Source organism: Rhinolophus sinicus, linkage group LG05 (assembly GCF_036562045.2).
Source record: "Rhinolophus sinicus isolate RSC01 linkage group LG05, ASM3656204v1, whole genome shotgun sequence".
NCBI lineage: Eukaryota > Metazoa > Chordata > Mammalia > Chiroptera > Rhinolophidae > Rhinolophus > Rhinolophus sinicus.
Window position 1 is genome coordinate 128,055,780 of NC_133755.1, and position 27,297 is coordinate 128,083,076.

General features: G+C 36.0%; 1 long non-coding RNA gene across 1 annotated transcript in view; it reads right to left on the reverse strand.

The window, feature by feature from the left end:
* Nucleotides 1-13,123: 13,123 nt before the first annotated feature.
* Nucleotides 13,124-27,297, reverse strand: part of LOC141571686 (uncharacterized) — a 448,916-nt gene continuing 434,742 nt past the window's right edge. Inside the window, exons 9-10 of the long non-coding RNA XR_012496685.1 lie at nucleotides 14,045-14,290; nucleotides 13,124-13,550 (exon numbers count right to left, since the gene is read on the reverse strand). This is a non-coding gene — a long non-coding RNA (uncharacterized LOC141571686). The remainder of the gene's footprint in view (nucleotides 13,551-14,044; nucleotides 14,291-27,297) is intronic.

Genomic DNA, 27,297 nt, shown 5'->3' on the forward strand with positions numbered 1-27,297 from the left:
TAAAACTCAAAGTCACTGACTCACCAGCAAAAAAAACATTGAACTGTTAAACATTAGAAAATATTTGCATCACCAAGAAATAGTTTGCCCTGTGAGTAAAACATAATTTAATGAACACAGATTTCATATACATTGCCTTAAAAGACTATGGATTTCTTTGTCTTGCCTGTAGTCAAGTCATTGAAAATGCCCTTGTTTATTGTTTCAATTCAGTATGTTCATAAACATTGTATGTCCAATTTCTTCTTGAAGTTTTAAGTTAGATAAAATTATGACATTATAACAGTATCTAAAGAAGAAACCCAAACTAGGTTGAAAGTGTAAAAAAGAGTGTTATAATGTTAGATTATGTCCATAATCATACTTAAGTTTTCCATTGAATTTATTTTTTTTCTATTATTCCTTGTCTTCCTTCACTTTACAAGATTTCACATGTGTCTTCATAGTTCCAAGAGACACATCACAATCATATCTGATTTCATCATTAGTTGATGAACTATATTAAATGTTGAAGGTAAAAATTACAAAAGAAGTTAAGATGCTAGAATTCTAGAATCTTAAATAGCGTCCAATCTTATTAGGGTAAGCAAAGCATGTGAAATTTACTAGGACAATGTGTAATCAAATACCAGACCCTGGGTACCATGTGGAATTGTGTGAATATTCAACAAGAAGAAATCTTTACAATCTACTGAGCATTTTCGTAGATGCCAGAGATTCTGAACCTAAATTCCAGGCTTCGCCAGCTTAAGCCCAACGCCTTCTGAGACCTGGGTCTCTTCTCTACTTCTGACCTCCATTCACTATCTGCTGACACCAATTCAACTCCACTTGATGTACTTCGTTTTCCTCATCTGCGAAGGAGCATCAAACTTCCATCTTACTGCTCGTGCTATTGTAAGGATCAAAGGAGACGCCAACAGTGAAGATAAAAGCATTCAAAAATATTTAGCCCCGTGGTCTGCATGAAATATTTCAAATGAAGCTGAACTGAGCAAATACATAGAGAGAATGATACAATATGGCAGAGTAGATAAATGCTGTGCTTGCCTCATTCCATGAACACATCAAAATTATACCTAAATTACAGAACAATCAACCTGGAGAACTATCTGAAGTCTAGGTGAACAGAAGTTTTATAACTAAGGATATAAAGAAATAGCCATGTGGAGACTGGTAGGAGGGGTAGAGGTTTGAAACAGGCTGGTCCAAAACTTCCATGTGGAGGATGAAAATTGGAAGGGATATCTCAGTCACAGAGGTTTCCCCCAGAGGAGGGAAGGACCCACATCAGGGCTCCCCAGTCTGGAGTACTGGTGCATGATGGGAAGCCCCTACAACACCTGGCTGTGAAACACAGTGGGATTCCGACCATCTAGGGGGAACAGAAGGCTGTGGGAAACCCAGATATCCTCTTAAAGGGACCCCACACACTTGCTAGTAGGTACTTACCTTGGGCCCCAGCGGAAGGATAGTGACTGGAGGGCACTGGGGACATATGGAGAGCAGACTGATGGTGTGGCTTCACACAAGAGCTGGAGGATAGTCACTATTTTCCCTGTGTGATGTCCGGCTTCTGTGTAGCAAGCATGGGGACTACCATTTTTCCTGCATTGAGCCCTCTCCCATGCCCATGGCCAAATCTGAATCTGAATTGGTCTTGTGATGAGCTCCACTTGCTGCACCCTGGTGAATCACTGAGACCCTGCCACACCCGACTCTGTACAACACAACTCTGTATCAGCACCTGAACCTTATAGGAGCTGGCAACCAACAGCAAGTCGCAGTGTATCCTGACTCTTTGCAAAACTACCCCAGACCTGGTACTGGTGACAGTTGTTCTTGGTTCACAGCACGGCCTCTCCCACATGCCTCCAGGTCCAGAACAGGCAGTGACCAGCCATGGATCACTTTGTAGCTCCTACCAGGTAGTCCACAGCTCGTCACAGGCAGTGGTTAATGTGGGTTGCATCAGATCCCTTCCCAAGAGGCCCCAGAACCAATATACTGGAAGTTGGCTTCAGTCCACAGCAGAGCACCACCCAATTAACTCCACAAGTGGCAAACCCAAAGAGTAGTATCAATAGGCACCAGAGCACACTGGGGCAAATCTCACTCGGTGTGGTAAGCTCCCCCTGCTAAGCAGCCCTTAAGCTATGGACATGACCAAACCTTACAGCCAGTTAATTCTGACATGCCAACAGCAATCAAGGCTCAAATATAACAGAAGGGCACACAGAATCCACAAAAGCCACACTCATGGAGCACCCAGCACAGGTGACCAGGGAGACTGTACTGCTGGGCCCCACAGGGCACCTACTATACAAAGCCAACTAGCAAGATTGAGAGACATAGCAGATCTACCTAATACACAGAAACAAACACAGAGAGGCAGACAAAATGAGGAAACAAAGAAATACATCCCAAATGAAAAAACAGGAGAAAACTCCAGAAAAAAGAACTAAACAAAATGGAGGCAAGCAACCTACCAGAAACAGAGTTCAAAACACTGATTATAAGGATACTTGAGGAACTTAGTGAGAACTTCAACAAATAAATAGAAAGCATAAAAATCTATAAAGAAAAGAAAAAAGAAAAAGAACTAGTCAGAATGAAGAATATAATAACTGAAATGAGGAATGCACTTGAAGGGATCACCAGTAGACTAAAGCAGAGGATCAAATTTACAATTTTGAAAACAAGGTAGCAGGAAACACCCAATAAGAGCAGCAAAAGGAAAAAAAAGAATTTAAAAAAATGAGGATAATCTAAGAGACCTCTGAGACAACATCAAGCATAACAATATTAGTATCATACGGGTACCAGAAGGAGAAAAGAGAAAGCAATGTATTGAGAACCTATTTGAAGAAATAATGACTGAAAAATTTTCTAACCTGGTGAAGGAAATAGATATACAAGCCCAGGAAGTGCAGAGTCCCAAACAAGATTAACCCAAACAGGCCCACACCTAGACACATTATAACTAAAATGACAAAGGTTAAAGACAAAGAGAGAATCCTAAAAGCAGCAAGAGAATGGCAACTCGTGACTTATATGGGAGCTCCGATAAGATTGTCAGATGATTTCAGAACAGAAACTTTGCAGGCCAGAGGGATTGACACAAAACTGTCAACATGATGAAAAGCAAGGACCTACACAGTCAAGGGTACTCTGCCCAGTAAGGCTATCATTTAAAATTGAAGTATAGATAAAGAGCTTCCCAGACAAGAAAAAGCTAAAGGAGTTCATCACCACCAAACCAGTATTAAAAGAATGTTAGAGAGACTTCTTTAACATGAAAAAAAAAAGAATAATAAAATGGCAATAACTACATATCTCTCAATAATTTATTTCAATGTAAATGGATTAAATGTGCCAATCAAAAACATAGGTAGGCTGAATGGATAAGAAAATAAAATCCTTACATATGCTGCCTACAAGAGACTTACTTCAGATTGAAGGATACACACAGACTGAAAGCAAAGGGATGCAAAAAGTTATTTCATAAAAAAAAAAAAAAAAAAAAATGTTATAGCAATACTTACACCAGACAAAAAAGGCTTTAAAACAAAGGCTATAACAAGAGACAAAAAAGGACCTGATAATCCCACTTCCTGGTATTTATCTGAAGAAAGCCAAAACGCTATTTCAAGGGGACGTGTGCATCCATATGTTCATTGCAGCATTGTTTACAATGGACAAGATGTGGAGGCAGCCTGGGTGTCCATCAATGGATAAAGAGAAGGTGGTACATACATATACAATGGAATATTGCTCAGCCATGGAAGGGAATGTGTTCTTTCCATCTGCAGTGGCATGGACGGACCTGCAGGGTATTGTGCTGAGTGGAGTATGTCAGACAGAGAAAGACAGATGCAATGTGATTCCATTTATATGTGGAATCTAAAGAACAAAAGAAACACACTCGTAGATATAAAGAATATTTTGATGATTGCCAAATGGGAAGGGGGTTAGGAGGTGGGTGAAACAGGAAGCAAGTAAGTACAAGTTGGTTCTTACAACACAGTCATGGAGATGTAGGGTATTTCATAAGGAATATAGCCAATAATATTATAATAACTACGTATGGTGTCAGATGGGTACTAGATTTATCGGGGTAATAGATGGGATGGGGTTGGGGGACAGGGTGAAAAAAGTGAAGGGATTAAGACGTATAAATTGGTAGTTACAAAATAGTAATGGAGATATAAAGTAAAATATAGTGAATATAGACAATAATGTGGTAACAACTATGTATAGTGCCAGGTGGGTACTAGACTAGTCAGGGGGATCACTTCTTAAATTATACAAATGTCAAATCACTATGCTGTACACTTGTAATTAATGCAAAATAGTATTGACTGATAACTGTAATTGAAAATTTAAAAAATGGAGTGGAAGGTGAAGGGGAATAAGAGGTTCAATTCCCAGGTATAAAACAAGGTCATGGGGATGTAATGTACAGCATAGGAAATATAGTCAATAATATCCTGATAGCATAGTACAGTGTCGATGGTTGCTAGACTTATGGTGATCACTTCTTTAGATATATAAATGTTGAACAACTATGATGTACACCTGAAACTGATATAATGTTGTATGTTAGCTATATTTTTTAATAAAAATCTAAAAAAAAATAAAGGAAATCTTCGTTATAGACCTATGGCACAGCCCTTGTGGATGCTGCTTTATGGTGCTACACATTGGTGTTTTCATAATTCTTAAATTTACCCCATCTTTTTTTCAGGTATTTGTCGTCTGTGCTATTTCTCCTGCCCCAGGGCCCCTTGCTGAAGGTGAAGAAGCACAGGATAGAACATCAGGAAACCCTCAAGGTCAGAACATTTATTTGGAGAGTGGCCTATACAAATACCTTCTCTGCATCTATGATGTACCAAACACTGTCTAAGTTTGTTATTTACATTACCTCATAATTCTTACTATCATCATATGAGGCAGGGTGCTAATATTACACCATTTTAATAAATGATGGAATTAAAATTGAGAAACACTTTTCATAATTTGCTTCAGGTCACATAGTGAATATCTGAAATGGTCTAACAATAGGGCCATTCTCAGTGTCTTCCTGGAGAGAACCCTAGTCAAATTGTTAAGTGTGGAGCAGTGAAGAAATGGAAACAAAGAGGCTGGTTCAATATACTAATCCACTACAGAGATGGATGTTAACAAGATAAAGAGAAATGTCTAGAGGCCTGCTTTGAAAATGTTTCAACATGCAAAAAGGCAGGAGTGTTTTTGTTTCTAATCTGAAAGAGAAAGTCATTTTATAGATGGAAATAGGAAGCATACTGTCATAAGTGATTGAAGTTTAAGTCTGCAAATTGTGGGTGGCTGCCCACTGGTATGAATTAATACAAAGTGGAGAACAAAACCAAGTAACATAGCTTTCTTCTCTATAATTCTATTCTCTTTTCTTTCTACTTCCTTTTATCCATAATGCTAGTTCTTTGCTATGGGTTGTGGCAAGAAAATCAATATAGGTCTATATTTTAAGGTTCTGGAAACAGTACTTTTAATTAAGAAATAATATTGCAGAGTGAAATTGGTGTCTTAAGTTTACACTGCTATAATGGCTTGGCAATGCTTCTGATTTCTAAATTTTATTGATGTGGATTTGGTATTTGGAAATCTTGTTGGCTTTATTGACCATGCAGATTTTTGGAAACGCTGGTTGCATTAACAGTTTGATGGTGGAGTACAGCTTTGGAAATGCAGAAGGGGCTCCAGCTCTTCCAGTGATGGATGATCCAGGCTGCAGCTACCAATCAAACCCATCTGGCTGGTACTAGGTTGCGTCAGAAGTAAGGGAGGACTGATGCTTTTCTGGCTTCAACTTTTCTGAGAAAAAAGAAAGACATTTTCAATTGAAAACTTTATCTTTTCTGTGGGAACAAGACCTTACCTGGAGAAGGTTGTTGCTGTTTAGAGAACGTTAATGCACTGCTGCTATGTTTACGTGACAGGTATAACGGCATTTTCAAGCTGATGGTACCTAGTGTACGCTGAAAAATCTTGTTTTGCAACCTAGTAAGATAACAAAAAGAATTTAAACGTAAGATTCAGGATGGATTTTTTTTGTTTTAGGCTTAATGTGAACTTCAAATAAACGTAATGTATTTCTCTAAACTATTTCAAAAACTCTAGAAGTAAAATCAAAAGGATCTTGAGGGGATCAAGTTCCCAGTTCATTGGCCTAAGAAAGAATTGTAGTGGGGAGAATTGGAGAAGTTGTGAGCGGAGCTTCTCTGATAATCTGTGATCTCCTCCCCCAAAGGGGATTCTCACCCTCTGCTGATTATGAGCTTTGGTATCAATGCTCTAGGGTTAACAAAAGGGGCATGGAAAACATCAGGGGCATGGTGCTATTGAGGAAAAAATTCAAGGTTCTTCTCTGTTTCCTGCTTCTACTATCCAGCCCCAACTTCATCCCCAGGGAGGAGGGTTTTAATCCAAGCTTTTTAGATAGGTTTAAGATACTGTAATGGGCTGCAGTTCAAAGGGAAGATATTTCAAGAGAATTATAGGTGAGGGTGGTATCTTTTTTAAAATGCTCTCTTCTTTCACACAGCAAAGGCAGATCTTTCAGAAGACATGAAAAAGTCTAAGACGGAAACTAGGTCACTTCCACCATTGACATTAGGGAAAATTTGATTTTTTTGTTGATGCTCCTTAAGCAGGTACATATGATTTGACTGTATTTCAAACCGGAGTTTGTCATTGTGTTTGGGATTTGGGGAGGATGTAAGCTGAACAGATCTTTCAGCCTGCTTTGGTTTTGGCTGATTTGGATTAACCTAGTTTAGGAATCGTCTTCATTTTCTCTGGCTAGCTCATGAGAGAGTTAAAGGGGAATCAAGGCAAAAGTCCACTCATGGTAAAACGGTAATTTTGCTTTTTCTGGGCATGCGTTTCTATCAGGATTCCTATGGAGAGGAATGGCAAGTCCTGGGTTATTTTTACATCTTGGTTCTAATGTCATTTTAAATTCACTTTAGTATACCCCACCCTGATGTTCCTGGACGTAATAATTAGACACTACCATGTCTTTGTAACTGACAGCTGATATTAGTTTTGTATACCCTGGTTAGTCTGATCCTATTAGCGCTAATTCAGTCCAAGTCCCATTTTCTTATAATTAATCTGGTAAAATAAAACACATGGAGCAGATTCTCAGGACCTTCGCCCCTAAATATCTGTGCTTTTAAAATGGTCTTCTGATTTAATATTTGATTTGAGGACTTTTGAATCAGGTGGGTTATTTGATGGTGTTAAAGGAGCCATGCTGTGTTCAACTACCCACATGACTCCAATTGACCTTATAAAAATATAATTGCTGCAGAATATATGCATATCAAATATCCATTATCCCTGACCCTTTCATCATGGTTTGAAACTATGGCCCCATGAAGAACCAGATTTCAATTGTTTTAAGTCTCTAAATTGGATTTGGATTTTATAGCAAGCCTGGCTTTTCTCCTCTGTCTATACTAGAGTCTTAACCTACACATTCAATTATCAAGAAAATAATCTCTTGTGCATGGGGCATCGAAAGGTTTTGTTGTCCAACCAATATTTACAATTAAAGAAATCAATTGCCATATTTACGGCGAGGACATTTCATGTATACATCCATATTCTTTTCAGCAATTGCCAAAAAAATCAATTTGAGCTTTCAGTTGAATTAAAGTATCCTTTTTAATTTGTTCTAAAATGGGCAATCACTGTGTTACTCCTGAAGACATTTCAGTCATTACCGAGGGGTGTGGGGGGGGATGATGTTTCCATTTCCCTTAATTATTTATAGCATATACTTTAGAAATTTTACTATTTTTTTCAGAACCATGTTTACTTTCAATGAATAAAGTGTTAATTCCTAAAGGGTAGATATATTATTTATAATTATTAAAGTCAGTATAATAAAATCAACATAAATTGGATTTTGGAGTTGAATCTCAGTCCTACCACTCCCTAACTATGGGAATTTGGCAAATCGCTTTACCTCTCTGAATTTTATTTCCCTTAGCTGTAAATGGGATTGGTATTATAAATCTTAACTTACAGTGATGCTGAGACTATTAAATTTGGAGCACCTGGTACTGAAATAACAATAGTAAACAGTAGCTTATTCTCTTTTACATAATTATATAAATATATTATTTTATGTTTAATATTTAATAACATTAACTCATCACATCATTATGTTTGTGACCAATAATAATATTTGGCTGTTGGTATCAAGGATGTTCTTTTTCTCTTTCTGTGATAAATAAATGAGAAAAGTAAGGCAATATGTGTAATTGTTAAGAAAGTGGACCCTGCAGCCAGATTGGTACGGTTTGAATCCTCACCACAAACTGTGAGTTTGGGAAAGTTACTGAAATTCTGTGCACTTTGGTTTCCATCTCTGTAAAATTAGGACAATGAAAGTATGTATATCATGAAAATATTGTATATAAAACTTTTAAAACAGTTATTGCTACAAAATCCAATCTAAGTTGTAATTACTAATCTTAGAAGTTTACCTATAATCATACAGCCAATAAGTGGAAAAAGAGGATTTCTTCCCAGGATTTCTGGTTTTAAGTTCAAGTTGTTTTTTTGTTTTGTTTTGTTTTTCCCTTGACTTGGTACTATTGTCATTGGAATTTTATGTATATGAATGTGTGGCAGGACTTTATAATATTGATACATGAGTACATAAAACATAACATGCAGTAGTTCTATTTTCCTTACCAGAGTGGATTGATGATAAAACTTTGCAGTTTCCAAACCAGAGGCCCCAGTCTGAATTCAGATCATTGATTCTCACAAATTTGCTGCCTCCAAAGTCAGTGGCATTGACTGAATGTTCATCAACCTCTGCCTGAGTCATTTTAAGACTATTGCTGTGAACCCAGGATCATTGACTTCAAAGCTGGAGAGCTGGCATCCATCCTATTGGCATGTTAGGTCCCCAAAGGGTCCAGTACTCAGTGTGAAGGTAAATAAAGCCAACAGCAAAAATAAATACTTTATTAATAATGCATCTATTTGGCCAAGAATGAAATCAAGAAGGATTGTCATGAGTGATCAATAAAAAGGTTTAACTTGTACTGCTATGTATACTGGAAACTAATATAATACTGTATGTTAGCTATATTTCAATAAAAATCTTTAAAAAGAAAAGGGTTCACTTTTTGAAGTTGTATTTCTGCTTTTATTCTAATACCAGTTTTTCCAAAATATCTGCAGTACTAATAATAGCAAGATATGTAATTTATAAGCAAAGGCAATAGAATAGTTTAAAGTATTATAAAAGTTTTAGATTCATTTTCATTTGAAGAATACATATTGTATATATTAAGGAAAAAGAAAGTGTTTTCTTTCCCGATTTTTGAAAATACTGTCTCACTCATTGATCATTTAAAATCACATTTTTCTAGGACACCAGAGAACATTTCTTTCTTAAAAGTTTTTAGAACATTGTTGATTCTTCATGGATGTTTTACAACTCATCCAGGGAATATAAAAGTAAAACCCTTCAATGTTGAACACCTTGAATAAGAGCAAGAAATAACTTGTCAGATTGATAAACATTTTTATCCATCACCTAATCCAGAGAAAGTAGAAAGCTATATCCCTAAAAACTCTATGGAAATGGACTAGAAAGAGAAAAAGGCCATTCTCTTCCAGAGACCGAGTAGCTCTAGAAGCCAACCCAGACTGTATTCTATAAACTTCATGAGATTAGACGTAAGGGATCGAGTTAGAGGTGTATGAGATTGGATGTCCACCCATGTCTGAGTTTTGCTGTGAGAGATGAAAATATCATCAAAGAAAATGTGCTCTAAATGTGGAAGTGTTTCATAATGGGGAAACAAATAACCACTAAAGAGAATTTAGGATTTGTTTTATGGATCTCTGGAAAAATAAGCCAGCCAAAACACACCTTAAAATTTCCTTGAGGAAGACTTGTTTTTGTTGTTGTTGTTTTGTTTTCATATTTCATTATGTCCCATAAATTATTTTCATCTAAATGAAACAGTTAAAGAAAATACAGTTTTCTAGGGTCTAACATTTATAGATTTAGAATAGATATTAGCAGTTCATCCCACCCTCTATAGCAACTCTGTAAGGTGGTGATTCAGTCTCTGCTTCTCTGCTTGAAACTATGAAAATAATAGTTACCATCTACTAAGTGTTCATTTGTGCTTGTACTCTGCTAAGTACTTCACAATTATCCTACTTAATCTTCACAGTAACTCTATGAAGAAGACACTATTGTAATTTTTTTTTTGACAATTGAGGTTTAGAGCATTTACTAAGTTGTTCAAAGTCAAATAACTAATAAGATGTGTTGCACGATAAAACTCAGGTTTCTTTGCTTTCAAAGCACATGCTTCTGATACCTACATTATGCTGCTTGAGTTTTGTGGATGGACAACTTTAGTTCTTAGAAATGTTTCCTTATAGTCAGCAAAAACATGCATTCCTCTAAATTTCAGAGTAAATTTAACACTTCTCATCTGCTTTTTAAATAAGGTAACATAGCAATCAGAATTTTTTTAAGGTAGATAGTCCAGATACAAATCTAAACTCAGCTTTGAAGAAAAAGAAAGATCATAGAGTCATGAGGAAATAGAGCAAGCTTCATGGAATCTCTCTAGCTCATCAATCTACCATGTCACCTAGATTTTTCCAACACCTGGGATTAAGGTATCATCTCCAGAAGGCCCTAGTGAAATTATAAGCTACTCACAATTAATAAAAATCATTGTGCATTGGCACGGATTACTTTATACATTAGTTGGTACTCTATAGAGAAGAGAACTAGAAAGGATGATATGGGATAGGTATGTTCTGATGGATCTACACAGGAATTGATATTGGAAACAGGATACCCTCAAGTGTAGATTAAGTATGAAGTAGCTGATTGCTTGATGGCCTCCTTAACCAACTTTCTCATAAAAATACTTTCCTTCCAGGAGCTATAATAACATAAATTCTTCTATTAGTGTTTTATTTCTGTAGAACTCTTTCTTTGACCAGGAATTTCTATTGAAATACAAATATCCCTAAAACTCAGTGTGGATTGATTGAACAGATTCCATTATTTCCTGTCAGTAGTCACTGCAATGAAAAGAAAGGGACTGACTAGAGCAGTAGTTGTCCAACTGTAGCATGCTTCAGAATCATCTGGAGGACTATGCCACACTGCCCCATTTTTCTGGTTTAATAAGACTGACGTAACATCGAAGAATTTGCATTTCTAATAAGTTCCCAGGAGATGCTGATGTTGCTGGCCATAAGACTACACTTTGAGAACCACCGGATTAAGGAGTGGTGTAGAAAGAGAAATGAGGAAGGGCTAAAAGAGAGCATTTCAGAGCCTAACTTAGCATATAGAATATTAATGTTAGAAAATTCAGAGTCATCATTTCATAAGCTGATCTCTGATAAGAAAAATGAAGCATACAAACTCAAAGTAATGTATACCATTTCTGAATACTGATGAGATAGGATGAAAGTCTTCTGATTTTCAGCTTTGCACTTTAGTCATGAATAAAGCCTTTCAAATCTAAGGCTGAAAAGAGCCCTCTGAGAAGCTTGTGAAAAGTAAAGATTCCTAGACCCCATTCTGGACTCAGGGCTCAGACAATCTGCATTTTAACAAATTCTCCTCATTATTCAGATACAAGGGGCTATGAGGACAACACTCCAAGGAGCAAGGCAAACACAGTCAGGTGTTAGGGAAGCCCCACAGCCCACACAGGAGTGGAGACCTATGTGAACACAGGGCAAGCTGTGGTGCCTGAGGGGAGCTGAGATAGAGTGGGGAAAAAAGGATATACATTTGCTATCTAACAAGTTGGTGCAAAACAGATGCTCACTGTGGAAACAAGAAGCCATGTCACTATACTTGTCAAAATACCCCACCTACCTTACATAAAAGAATCCTAGATTTATAGAAAATATGAACACAGAACACCCTGTTTAATCCTCACAGCTCTATTATAATAGTTTCACTCTAAAGGTCACCTGGAAGAATAACAAAAGCATTTTGAGTGTCATCCCACAGGGGCTTATAACCTTTGCTTTCTGTAGGGCAAATGGGAAATTCAACAAGAGAGAGAAGAGATAAACTGAAGCTTGCTTAGTGTTAGCTTTAATTTTTAATTTCCCCCAAGTATGCAATTATATTCTTATTCCTAATTAAGAAAATTATTTCTATGTTGTAAAGATTTTGTAGAGTATCCGATGGACACTTGTCTCATTAGGGAGACCACCTCAGGGATGATGTAGATGCCTGATCACTGCACTGTACACCTGAAGCTGAACAATAATGAATGTCAACTACAAGTTTATATACATATATATGTATATACTTACAAGAAGCAGAGTACAGCATTAGGAATAGAGACAGTGGAAATGTAATGGCTGTGTGCGATGTCAGAGGGGTAGCAGATTGTGGGGAGGGGGGTTATCACTGTGTGAGGGATATAAATGATAAACGTCTAAGTATTACTTTGTTTTGTATACCTGAAACTAATAAAATAATAATAATAATAATAAATAAAATTATTTCTATCAATTTGTCATCTTTATTTAGTTACTCTATTTATCTGTCCTTATGTATGGGAGCTTAATAATGAAAGCACTTGTCTCCATCAAAGTAGCATATCATGAAATCTCCGTGCCTAACTCATTATTTTCCTAAATATGTCATTACAATAAAAATCACTTTTAAAGAAAATAATAAAAATTGCATTGAATTTGTTTTGCCAAATACCTTTGGATTTTTAAGGGCAAGAAAGTGAAAAAAAAAAAATTTTCAGCACTGAAGGTAGACTTTGAAATCCTATCCTAAGTCATCTAACTATAGCACATGCTAGATCAAAGTGGAGGTCAAATCAATTTCTGCATGAATGTGTAGTCCACTCTCATTCCAGGAAATATTATGTATCTCTGCACATAATTTTCTATGTGTTCTCTACTATAAGAAAATAAGTCTTGAAGTACAAGAATTATTTCTCTAAACTTTTGCAACCCCTTTCAATGAATAAAGCCAAAAAGCTTAGAAGGCTTTTAAGGCATCCCATGATTGCCCTCATTTTTCCCCATTTCAGTTTTATCTTAAATAACCCCATTTTCCCACACCTCCTGCCCTTCCCGCCCCCACTCTTCTGCAAATATAAATTTAACATTCTTAATTACACTTAGATTTACCTTGAGTCTGATGAATTCAGTATGCCAGGGCCCCTCATTCACAATGGCCCCTTGAACACCAGAATTTGATGGGAGTTGTATGGAGTTCTGAGTGAGGACCTAGAAGTCAGGTTGCAATCAGGCATTTCTATGCAATTATTTCTGATAAATTGTCCAAGAGATCTTATAAGAAAAATTCATGAGGAGGCGGCCAGTTAGCTCAGTTGGTTAGAGCACAGTGCTCTTAGCAACAAGGTTGCTGGTTCGATCCCCACATGGGCCATTGTGAGCTGCGCCCTCCACAGCTAGATTGAAACAACTACTTGACTTGGAGCTGATAGGTCCTGGAAAAACACACTTAAATAAATAAAAGTTAAAAAACAAAAAAGAAAAAAGAACAATTCACGAATCTAGAAGCTTCCAGTAATTTGGTGGAATTTTACCTTTTATAAACACTCACTTTTGTATCTAATTTTTATTCTCAAAGGTATACATGTTTTCTCAAAACTGGCCATAAATTATGTCTCATGTCCACAATAGTTGGATTTTCCCTTTTCCCAATACTTTCTGCTTTTGTTTACATTTGTTTCTTTGATAAAGCTATTTCTAGAGTGCCCTTCCATTCTCCCAATGTATACTCTCTTTCCCATATCTCTGTATATCAAAATACTATCTATCCTGTAATTTTTAGCTCAAATGCTATAGCCTCATGACTTGTCAATTCTCCAATCAGTATACATTTCATTTGTACACTTAAATTTAATCTCTCTTTTATTATAAATATCACTGTTTTAAATCATATGCCACTGGTAGTATATATTTAAGACAAAAACCATACCTGTACATAGTTATAGTTCATTCTTCAAGACCCAGCTTAGTTCCTTCATGAAGATTTCTTTTTTCTCCCAACTTAGTTAAGTGACTATTTTCTATGGCTTCCCCCACAGCATTTCATACATACCTCTTTCATAGTGCTTTCTTCACAGTGCTGTGGTTGTTGGCTCTTTTGTTTGTACATCAGACTTGGAGGAGGACTTTCTTTCATTTTAGTGTCCCCAGAACAGTTTGCTGCATAGAGTAGGCACTCAAAAAACAATGTATATTGAATGAGTGAATAAATGAAAAGAAATTGTAAACTATAAGGGACATAATCATTTCAATTTATTCTAAATGTATTTCATTTATTGTTTTCACATAGTTTAAACTCAGAAATAATAGATGAAAGCTACAGTTAAGTAGCTCAGTTCTAAGAGTTACCTCAAATAAGTTACATTTTTTTCCCATTTATTACTCTAACTCAATAAACTCAATAAATGTAGGGATTGTGTCTGTTTTGCTCGCAATTTTATTTATGACACTTAGAAAAACAATGGGCAAAGTTGGTGTTCAATAATTATATGTTCAACAAGCAACTTACATATATGTCAATCTCTGACATGCAAATTTATCCCCAAACAATATAATTGCACTCTAACTTTCAGGGCCTATCTCCCATGACTTTATTACTCTGGAATCCAAGAGGAATATTTCCATTTCCAGTGCATTATTCCTCTATAACTTTTTTTTGTGTTTTTTTCTCTATACATAATCCTATCTGTATTTTCATAAATTTAAGTCCTATCTGTCTATTAACATCAAACCATCCATCCATCCATCCATTCATCCCTCCTTTCATTCATCCATTCATCCATCCATGCACACTTTTAAAAGGTTAAGTTCTATGAGAACAGGAATTTTTATCATTTACTTATCTAAATCCCAGACTCTAGGACAATACTAATAAGTGCCTGATATTAGAAAACATAGCAAGGAGACAGGAATGAGGAGGAGATAGGGAGTAAAAGATGAATAAGAAGCAAGATCATGTAGAATAATGTAGGTCACAATAAGAACGTTTTGGATTTTAGGCCGAGATAAGCCACAACAGTATTTCTAGTTGAGGAATGGCATAAACTGACTGCCTAGTTGAGAATAAATTGAAGATTACAGTGGGGAGGCCAGTTAGGAAAACATTACAATAACCCATGTAAGAAATGTGAGTGTTAGGCTCAGGATGGTGGCTGTGTGGTTAGTGATAAGAGGTGTACATATTGCAAAGGATACACATATTTTAAAATAAGTCACATTTTCTGCAATAACTCTTTTATCTGTTGCCATTTGCAAGGACCCCATAGTGGAGTTTCAGGTTTGCGTTGTCAGTCATATTTAGAAGTAAACCAGCACCACGTTTACTTAATGATATGGAAGGCTAAGAAACAGCCGGGTGTACAATGACAGCATCACAGACGCTGTGGACAACCAGATGCAGTTTTTCATTGTCCAATCACTACACAGGGATTTTTGATCAGAGGGGACACAAAGTGACAAGAATATGGGTTACATCATTTGAGGGAAGCTTCAGTGTTTAGGATCCCTGAGCTTAAATACTTTGCTTGTCACTCAGCACCAGCAGGGATGCATACCACTATCCCATTTTTAAATTTCAGCTATGGGTCATAAATTGAGGGAAGGATACATAGTAATCTTCTCAAGCAATCACAGCACACTTAGAGGCATCGTTGCATATATAATTAATTCGTAGCAACCTCAACAAGACCCACTTTTATCTCCACTGCATACATTCAACTGATATTATCAAAAGCTTAACTAAACATCAACCTTTGATCAAACATCTCAGGATGCTGGACGAAAGATTTAGAGTCTAGTTCTTAATACTTTATTCCTAATGTCTTTCCATCTTCCCTGCCCCTGCACTATCATATTTAGTACTATCATACTTGGTATGCATTGATTCATTCTTTTCATGATTAGATATTAGTGACTACTACAATATAAGCCACCTCCTGTTTATGTAGTAGAGAATTTCACAGATATGGTTCTTGTTCTCATGAAGTCTACATTCAAGTAGAAGAAGAAAGACAATTAACAAATATATTGGAAATTCCAGATATTGATAGGTGCTATATAGACCATCGTGCTAGTGATATCAAAGTGAGAACTGGAAATGAGGTAACTTTATAACTAAGATGCCCTATCTAAGCAGGTATCATTTAAGCCAAGCCCTGAATGAAAAGAAACACCAAATCTGGAGAGTAAAAGCATTCCAAGCTTTGATTAACATCTCCCTAACAAATTTATTTTCCTTATAATTTACCTCTTCAATTCACCCTTTACACTGCAGTTAGAACAATATCACCAGAATTTAAATCTAAAAGTGTTATCTCCCCTACTTAAAATCCTTTGTTGCTCTCAATGCCAACATTTAGCATGGCTTAGAGATACATTTGTGGCCCATACTTAACTCACCAATCTCAACATTTGTCACTTCTCTCTTCCAAACTCTGCTTCAACCATGTTGAAGTATTTGCAGTTGCCCCCACATGCTCTGTTCTTTCTTACTCAAAGTGTTTCTTGGCTCTTAGTAAATGTTACTCCCATTGGCTGGAACATCATTCTATCCCTCACTCTCACCCCCAGTCATAAGCTCCAAAAACATGTATTTAAAGTCATGTTGAGTATTTCTTTCTATTTGAAAATATGGGATGATGATTTGTTTAAAGTTCCAATTGAACTAAAATAGAATCAGACTAGAATTAATTCAGAAAAAAAGAGAAATAATATGTACAGCAATAGTAGAGAAAGTAAACTCTATCTGTACTTTTAAAAATGGTAAGAATTTGATTGAACACTGCCATTGAAAAGTGTTTCTGAGAATGAGAATTACACTGATCCAATGATAACACAGATGACTGAAGGAAAAAAATGAACGGAGCCAGATGTTCCAGTTGGTGTATAGTACGACCTCATGCCAAGTGGGTAAAATAGGCCATGTTTTGGAGGGTCTTGGAAGTAAGTCTGAGGAAAACAAGACATACAGCAGTTAAATACCTCAAAGAATTAAATGTGCACAATTGCATCTCCAGAGAAAGCAACTGACCAGGAGATAATGGTAGCCTAATTACACTGTTAGAAATTATAATAAAAATTTAATGTTATTGATAACTATAATGTGTTGAGCACTCTGCTCAGCACTTTACAAAGAATAAAATCATTTAATACCCATAAAACCCTATGGGTTAAGTACTGTTATTATCACTATTTTACAAACAAAAAACTAACCAGCTTAGAGACACAAAGTCACTTAATGAGTAAGGTAAATAATTAAAATGAGCTTAAAATATATATCTTGGACAGGAGTAAAGAAATCTAGGTAGTAGTTTCATCATTGTTATAAAATGGTCGTGTAATTTTATGCAACTCAGTGTACCTAAATGTGCCTTGAGTGGTTTATCTACATGTTGAGGCTCACATCACTATATGATGTTTTAAGCCCAAAAACTACATCAAACTATTATTCTGTCTTTTTTTTAATCTATTTCAATTACATTTACTTGTAAAGTTTGCCCTGAATAACATTCCCGTCTGTCAAAAGTACAACACAAAATTAGATGGGAAGAGATTATAATATCTTTATGGACAATCATAAAAGTGGGACATAACCCACAATCAAACTGATCTTGGTTAATTCCTAATCAAGAGTATCATTAGTTTTAAGTGTAATTCCATGATAAGTTCTTGGTTAGTGCCCCTGCTACCTCTACTCCTTTGATACCTATGCAACTACCAATGGGAGATGGAAAGTCAGGGGTAGGTATGGCAAATTTACAATTAGAATAACAGCCATCGCAAGTGTAGTATTTACTAAGCATGACTATTGTGTTTGGAATTTGATACATAGTATCTCATTTAGTAATCAGGATAGGGGTGTCCGCTTAGCTCAGCTGGTTAGCCCATGGTGCTGATAACACCGGGTTGCCGATTTGATCCCTGCATGGGCCACTGTGAGCTGTGCCCTCCTTAAAAAAATAATAATAATAATAATCAGGATAACTCTGCAAAGTAATTCTTAACATCTTTATTTTACACATAGGAAAAAGAAGAGACTTACAGGTGAATTATTTGTCTAGACTCATTGTTATGGACTGAATCGTGTCCCTTAAAATTCATCTGACTGTATTTGGAGATAGGGGCTTGAAGGAAGCAATTAACATTAGATGAGGTCATAGAGTGGGGTTATAATCCAATAGAACTGCTGTCCTTATAAAAAGAAGACACCAGAGATGTACATGCACAGAGAAAAGGTCATGTGAAGACACAGCCAAAAAAAGATGGCCATCAGCAAGTCAAGAAGAAAGGTCTCCGGAGAAAACAACCCTGCTAATCTTTGATCTTGAATTCTGGCCTCCAGAACTGTGAGAAAATAAATTTCTATAGTTTAAGCCACCCAGTCTGTTATTTTGTTATGGCAGCCCTAGTAGACTAACATAGTAACATGGCTGATAAGCACTGGAAATATTGTAGTTAAATTGAATTCAGGCCCTATTGACCTTCCTGCTCCGAGGTCATGGTGACAATGGCTCAACTCTATATAATGATTACCTGTGCTCTGTCTATGAAATATTCAAAAGGTCTGTGATCCAAACAGGCAAGAGTGTCCTTTCCTGCCACTCTAAAGGTAGAAATAAAGTAAAAATCTAAATGATTTCAAATTAACAAAAAGTTTTACAATGGGGTTTTATATTTATAACTAATGCCTGAATCTCAGAATTATTTATTTAATTATTAAAATGACAGCACAGGGGAACACTTAATAAAAAATTAAGAATGAGTGAATAGATATAAAATACAGAAGAGAATATATGGTGGGTTTGATTTTTGTTCCCTTTTCTATGTAAAAAATATATTTACATATATTTAAATATACGCACAGCACTCATGCATACATGTGCACATATATATGCAAGTCCTATTGGTTCTATTTCTCTGGAGAACCCCAAATAAAACTGACCCCAAACCACTGCTGCTGTTTGTAGCTCTCTGACCCAGAGATTCCCCACCTTGCTGCTGAACGACATCACCTAGACGTGTAAGTTCTATCTCCTATTCCCATTTCCCCTAGGAGTTCCCTGGTCCTTTCCCTTGCACCACTGTCTCTGGAACATTCCCTGCTATGAGAAACTTCCCCTCTCTTGCAATCTTGTGTGTGTGTGTATATATATATATATATATATATATATATATATATATACATATATACATATACATATATATGTATATATATGTATTTATATATACATATATATTTAAATATACATAAAATATTTTAATATAAATATTTAAATATATATATAAATATATGAAATATTTTAAAGAGGTTATATATATGTGGATATATATGTATACATATGTATACATATAAAGGTATTATATATATATAGAGAGAGAGAGAGAGAGAGAGAAAGAGAGAGACAGAGACAGAGAGAGAGAGAGATTTATTATAAGGAATTGGCTTATTGGCTTACATAGTTATGGAGGCTGGCAAGTCAAAATCTTCAGTATGGGCTAGTAGGCTTAAGACCCAAGAGAGCCTGTGGGACAGTTCCAGTCTGCTGGAGAATTTTCTCTTACTTGGGGGAGGATTAGTTTTTGTTCTATTCAAGCCTTCAACTGACTGAATGAGGCCCACACATTTAGGGAGGTCAATCTGCTTTACCAATTAAAATTTTGATATCATTGAAAACACACCTTGTGAGAAACAGCCAGAATAATGTTTGACCAAATATATTTCCTCAATATCACAATCATAAAAGTGGGACATAGCCCACAGTCAAACTGATCTTCATTAATTCCTTAATATGGTGCAGTAAAACTGACATATAAAGTTAAGCACCACTGTGTCTTTCTTTTATAGCAATAGGGCTTGTTGTGTCTTTGGTTAACAGATGTTGGGTGCATTTTTATAGTATATGCAAAACAGATAGGCTACATATAGCTAAAATGTTCTTATTTGACCTAGATCTAATGGAACTAAATGTGTAAGAATTTGAGTTTGGTGCCAGTGGGTTTTGATATAAGAATCCTAGTCTGCTGTGAAGAAGTAAATAATATAGGGGCAAATGTACAGGGGCCATCTTTGGCCCCATTTATATAGCACCCTGAAAATACCGTGTCATGTTTTAGTTTTCAAACAATTTGTGTTCTGATAATGGTGTACCACTTATTACAAATGTTACTCAGTGATGTATTGAAGGTCAAGGTATTCAATGAACCCTTCAGGCTTTTTGCAATACACAGACATTTGGTATTGTTGTGTATTATAACAGCCTGCTTAAAAAATCAGCTCAGAAAGATTATTCCACCTTCTTAACCTCTTCCTGGTCCATGCACCTTAGTAAGGCAGTTTGGTCACTAAATGTGGCTGTTCCAGAAATTGTCTCCTCCTAGCCACTCCCTGGGGTTTGATAAGATGGAAGTGGTATGGGAGTCATAAATATCTATTTCAAAAATTATCGTTTCTGCCCTCATCATTCTTGGCATGATGCTTTTTTCTTTCTCTTAATAGCAACCTTAGTTTAACATATTGGTACACCCTTCAAAAATGGGCTTGGAAGATTCAAGCTTAATTCTGGTTCTCATGATGGACTGACATAATCCTCAATAATAATGATAATATCCATTTAACCAAGTACACTTCTTGTTGAATTCCCTTTACAATCGATTGACTTACAGCTATTGAACCATCCTTACCATTTGACATTTGTCTTTGAATTTGTCTTTGACGTTTCACATTTGTCTGTGTCATTTCACAAAGACATTACAAAAGAAAGAAAATTAACTGCCAATATCTTTGATGAACATGGATGCAAAAATTCTCAACAAAATATTAGCAAACTGAGTTCAGCAATACATTAAAAGGATTATATACCATGACCAAATGGGATTTACCCAGGGATGCAAGGATGGTTCAATATCTGTAAAAATTAATGTGATACATCACATTAACAAAATAAAGGATGAAAATCATATGATCATCTCAATAGAAAAAGTATTCAACAAAATTCAACATATTTTTATGATTAAAAACTCTCAACGTGTGGGTATAGAAGGAACATACCTCAACATAATAAAGGTTATATATGACAAACCCACAGCTAACATCATAGAAAAAGACATTACAAAAAATACAAACAATTTAACAGATATGTAATACATTAAGAGAAATAAATGCACCTCTTTTACCTACCTTCCTTTTCTTATAATTAAAGAAGATCAAGTTTCTAAATAAACTTGAAGGTAATTTTTGATACTAAAATTAGATGACTTTTTAAATTAAATACAAATAATACCATTTGTAATTTTACCTTCAATAATTTAAATGTTATTTTACTTAATATTTAAAGCAGAATATCTTGAAAAAAATTTGGTATACTTTATTATTCAGTACACAGAATCTTGCTAAACTTTAATCTTGTGAAATATGAGTTTCATTTGACAACCTCAGGTTTGTAGTTAACTGATGCTACTTTGGTAAAAGAAATATATATATATATATATATATATATATATATATATATATATATATATATATATCAATTTTTCTCCCATTTCATTTGAAAATATAATGGGAAGACACATGTTAAGTACATCTTTACAAGGGTACAGATTATGTATATTAACTGGAATTACTTTATGAAAAATTTACACTGTGAATTTAATAATGCAGTCAATCTGAACAGATAATTTTTGTTTAATACACTTAGAAAATGTCTTTTGACTGTGAAAATTTCCTATATTTCTATATGTTTTTATATGCCTTAGCTCTAAATTTAATGCTTCATGAATTGTGCCATTTTGTGAAAACATATTCTCCATACATCACACCAATGTACAGAAATTACTTATTCCAATCAGATAGCTTTTTAAAAAACATAATCAGAAAGAAGTCTTGATGTTCGAGTGCACAGTCTACTTTTTGGATGAATATTCTGTTTTTAACATATGCCCTTTGTTTCTCAGTGTTTATTTGGCCTTTATTTGTTATGTTTATATTTTTATTTTTATCTACAAGCAGAAATTATGGAGAATTTTCACTCCTGTGAAGACAACATAACCTCTTCTTTAAACCTTTTAATCATCTATTTGTCCTTTTTTTTTTTCAAGAGAGATTATGTCAACTATAAATTATTTGGAAAGTAGAACCATATTTTAAAATTCTTGAACTACTGTCTTGCGTCAACCTTCTTGTGATAAATGTTCTTCACTCTTTGTTTAAGATTGTCATTTTCTGGACACAGTTTAAGGCCAAGGACACTAAATGGCCTGTCACTGAATCAAGATAATTACTTGCTGAAGAGCAGTGGGGTTGTTTGAGAATAAACTAGAGGAAATCTGGAGCTTTGATTCAGGTTAGACACTATTAGGAATAGTGTATTATTAAACCTGTTATTTCCTTTTACCTGAGAGCATATCTCTTTAGGTTTTCTTCATACAAAATGTTCATGTGTCTTCTAAGTCACAGCTCTGACAGGACTGATGTTCACTCCACTTTTTCATGGCCAAGGGCAGTCGCCTTTACCTTTACTTCCACCACAATGTTCACCACTCCACCAATCACTAGGTCATGACCTGGATCTCTGCTCCATTGGCCCTTGGAGAGACTTTAATCTCATTGGAGTTCTATTGATTCTTTGTGTCCTTTCTACCCTGGTATCTTGCAGTGGGCTTTCATAGTTTGTATTGTAGCCATAACTACTTTCTTGTTTCATCGAAGAGAGGGTTTATCTCCTTTTTCTTGGCAGCAGATTTCATGGAAATAGAGGACTGAAGTGTTCTTACATAACTATCTTTAATGAGAAGTTGCTTGAGAGTTTTAGAAGAAAACTTTCATTATTTGGGGAGGTTGAAGAATTGAATAGTTTTTGAATTCATCTAGACAGTCAGAGCTAAAAATCAGTATTTTTAGATAAGACTCTACCAAATAATATGGTTAACCACTGGAAAATATAATCACCTGTCAATTTTTCTTTAAGGGTTGAAAGGAGATGATTTTAATTACCATGTTGTCCTGCCCTTGTCAACTTTTTCTAGACTAGTAGAGCCAAAAAAATCATCTAAAAATAAGAGAAGAGATAGTCGAATGAGAGAAAGAAAAATTTTGTGTGCTAAGAATGTTTAAGAATAAAAATGTGTGATAATGTCTTCAACTACTAGTTTTTTCTGTTTCATTCACTACAAAATTTATAATCTAGAATTAATTGCTTTCTTCTCTAAAAGGATAATGTCCAATGAGTCCTAAAAGACAATTTGGACAATATTTTTTGTGTGCTGGAATTTCATTGACATCATCTATTCCCAATTCTGATAACACGAGTGTATATTGTGATTTTTATGTGTAGAAATCTGTGAGAAAAAAAAATGTACTAAAAGGTGTTTTCATGATGTGAACATGGAGGAGAGACAAATAATAATGTCCTGATACATCCTTGTTGTGTTAAACTGTGTTTCACACAAATGGTATTATAGATTTCATTCAGTTTTATAATTAAAAGGTAAGAAAGTCAAGGTGTTAATAACATGAAAAAACTTGGGGAAAAACAAAAAAGCAATTGAATGGTTTCATACGATCAATTGTATTAGCAATAAAAATAAAACAACTATTAATTTTCTGCTGACAAATCACACTACTGTCAATGTACAACGTGAGTTTGTTTGGCTCCTCGGGCAGTAAACATGGGGAAAACACATGTATAAAGGAGTTTGCAAAACAAAACAAAGCAAAACAAAAATATATCGAAAGCAGAATTTTATGCTTTCTCCTAATGGAGTTGTGGCTCTTGCCAATAAATATCAAGAGAAGTTCTCGTTAGAAGCAGAACTTGAAATTAAATGAACATTGAAAATCCAATATGAGGTTAAAAAGTTAGTTCATATAAATAAACATCTCTAGTCTTCTGATTGATATTTCACCCATTAGACTAAACGCATAAATTCCTATTCCCTGCAGTAATCCTTAATTTAAAAAAAAAATCAATTGTTAATAAAACACACACATAGTCCTCCCATCTCACCCCCGCCCCCATGGAAGTCGGTCCTGACATGAGCCTATGTAACTCTTAGTGAGGAGAAATTACTCTGAGTATAGAGAATGGGGCAAAATGTCTTTTTCACTGTTGCCTGTAGTTCACTTTTCAGGCACTGCTGAGTTTGCCTTGAACCGTGATACAGAACTTTCCTCCTTCTTTGGTGTCCTTCATTTTCCTTCTTTCACTTTTGTATCCTGCTCCTGCGTGGCCTCTTTCTTTTATCCATGTCAGAAAGTCCTCTTTTGCCTGGATCTTCACATTCTTCACAGTAGAGTAACTCACAGGATAAGTCTGTATTATCAGCAATGAATCTCCCTCAGAATGTTAGTTTAAAGGACCCCTTCCCCTAAGTTGTGAGGTGAGGGCTGAAAGGGACAGGGGGAAGGAAAGTATTTGAAATCAAGTAGAGTTCCATGGTGGGGATGGAGTTTTATAGACAATGCCAACCTGACCCATAAGCTTGAGTTGCCAGTCCCTTTATCTTTTCTTGGTGTACACTTCTGTGAAATTAAAGCTTAGAAAATAGGAGCTAACAGCTCAGTAAATTGAGGGAGCCAAGATCACAGATTTTGAGATCCTCTTCCATGGTTCACAACAGAGCTTAATTTCAAAACATGATTTAAAACATTAACTTCTAATGACTTCTTTAAATAGATAATCCATTCACAGGGTACAAGATTCAAAAGGTACAAAACAATATGAAATGGAATTTTTTTTTCTCTTACTGAGTTCATTTCTTTGGAGGAAATCAGTATTTTGAGTTTCCAAACAAATTTTTAAAAATTTTAAAAAGGCATGATATTTGAAGTCCTAGCATGGGAATACAAAAAGTAAATTGTGTATTGATTTAATAATAAGTAAAGATTTTTATCACTTCAACCAGGAGCATCCCTTGAATCGAGGTGGATTTCTATGGGAGCATTCCAGAAGGCCTATCAGGATATCATGCAATCTAATCATATGATAACTTTCCAGGCCCTGCTTTCCTCCCATTCCTTTCTCCCTTTATCTGCTCTCTTAACAGAGGAGTTGCTTAATAGAAGGAACAGTATAGTTAAGGGACAAATCTAGACTGTCAGTATGAAAACAGATAAATCATTTTATCATTTTGTCTCCATTTTTGCCATCAAAATATATATATATATATGGTATTACTTCCTAGGCAATAACAGAAATGAAGAATAGGAACATCTTTTGAGTTACTTAGAAGAAAGAAGTTACACATTAATAAACACATAGTACTATATAATTATATTTACAATGAGAACAGAAGTCAGATGGAAATCTTGGCTAGCACCCATAGGTCACAGCTTGTATATTTTAGTAGGAATAATAACTGTTCTCTAAAAGGTGATTAAGAGTGTGTAACTGACATCAGGGACCCAATCTCAGAGGCAGAAACTTCTAGAGAATGCAAAATTTCTTAGAGCTCATTTTTTTCTATCTCATTTAGTTTCTGTTACAAACTTTTTCTCCAGAAAAATCACAGGTTACAGAAAAGTAGATAATATAAAAAACAATAGAAACTATGATGTAAACAGAGGAGAAAATAAAAATAGGAATCTAAGTTAATGATGTTTAGAATCACTTCTATAATTCAGGTATACATTTCACAAATAGTGTAAAGAGAATACATAGTAACTTGTTAATAGGCATCAACTTTTAGAAAAAATAAACTAATGAGTAAATTCACCCAATAAACTAAAAAAAAAGTACTAAACATGGGCTGGCAGGGTGGCTCAGTTGGTTGGAGCGCCATGCTCCTAAAGCTGAAGTTGCCAGATCTATTCCCACAGGGGCTAGTGAGCTGCACATCCACAGCTAAGATTGTGATCAACGGCTCTCCCTGGAGCTAGGCTGCCATGAGCAGCCAGAAGTCTGCATGAGTGGCTGGTAGCCAGCGAGTACTGCTGTGAGCTGCTGTGATGACCGGCAACTGACTGTCTCAGCCAGGGGGCAGCGCAAGGCTCATAATACCAGCATGGTCCAGGGAGCTGTGTCCTACACAACTAGACTGAGAAACAATGACTTGAACCAGAGTGAAAGAAAGGAATAAATAAATAAATAAATAAATAATAATTTAGTTGTCATTCCAATATTTCTACCTTAAAAGTGTTCCTTGCAAACTTAATATGTATGCGATATTTGCCAATCTAGAAACTGTATTTTTGAATCTACCAACACAAAAATAAAAACATCACTGTATAAATCATCTCCATAGGGGAAAATTATTATTCCTCTAGCCAAAAATAAGTTACATTATAGTAGTAATAGAGAGTTCAGAATCCATTGTCTCGAAAAATGGTGGCCTAAGGTGAGCCTATGGAAATCTCCCCTGGAATTTACAACAAATCGAACAACTATAATTCCTCAAAGGACTCCCTGCACAGCAGACAGGCAAGACAAAGAGGCCCACTACCGAATTTACCTAAAGGAGGGCGAATCGCGCGAGCGGGAAAGGAGGGAAGGGAGAAGTACGGAGACGGAGTCGCGCGCAGGCGCAGGACGCAGACCTAGCTCAGTGCTCCGAGCTCACTGCTTCCCGGAACTACCGCAGCTGCGGGAGAGGGAAGAACTCGGACTGCTAGGGCTCCGAGCGCTTATGGCCCACAGGGCTGAGAGGGCAGCATATAACACGGCTGAACCCAACGCTCACAGCAGAGACCTCAGAGAAAAGACTGAGGGAAGAAGGCTGAAAACAGTGGTTTAAGCCCTCACTGTCTAGCGGAGAAAGGAAGCCTTAGGCACTAAGACTAGCGGGCCCCTCCCTACCCTCCCAGACCTCACCCTGCCCCCACTTACCCAGTGCTAGAAGCAGAATAGTAGCAGTATCAGATCATAAGAACAGAATATTTGCAGTTCTGAGAACTGTGGTCCGCAGACACAGATTCACAGTACAACTAGTTCTGGCAAAGAAGAGGGAGCTGTGGAAGCAGGACTGGCTGTGATGGTGGTCGCCGCCACTGCTCTGGGCCACCTCTCACAACCCACCCTGCCAGTCATGCGGGGCATCTGGCAGGGTTTCTGCTCCTGTTCCCCACAAGAGAAGGCAGGATATGGTAAGGCCAAAAAGGAACACCCACGGAGCCATAAGTAGGGGAGTCATATCACTATATTCTCGCTGGCGGCATCCGCCTCTCTGCAATCCACTCTTGCTAGCTCAGCGGCC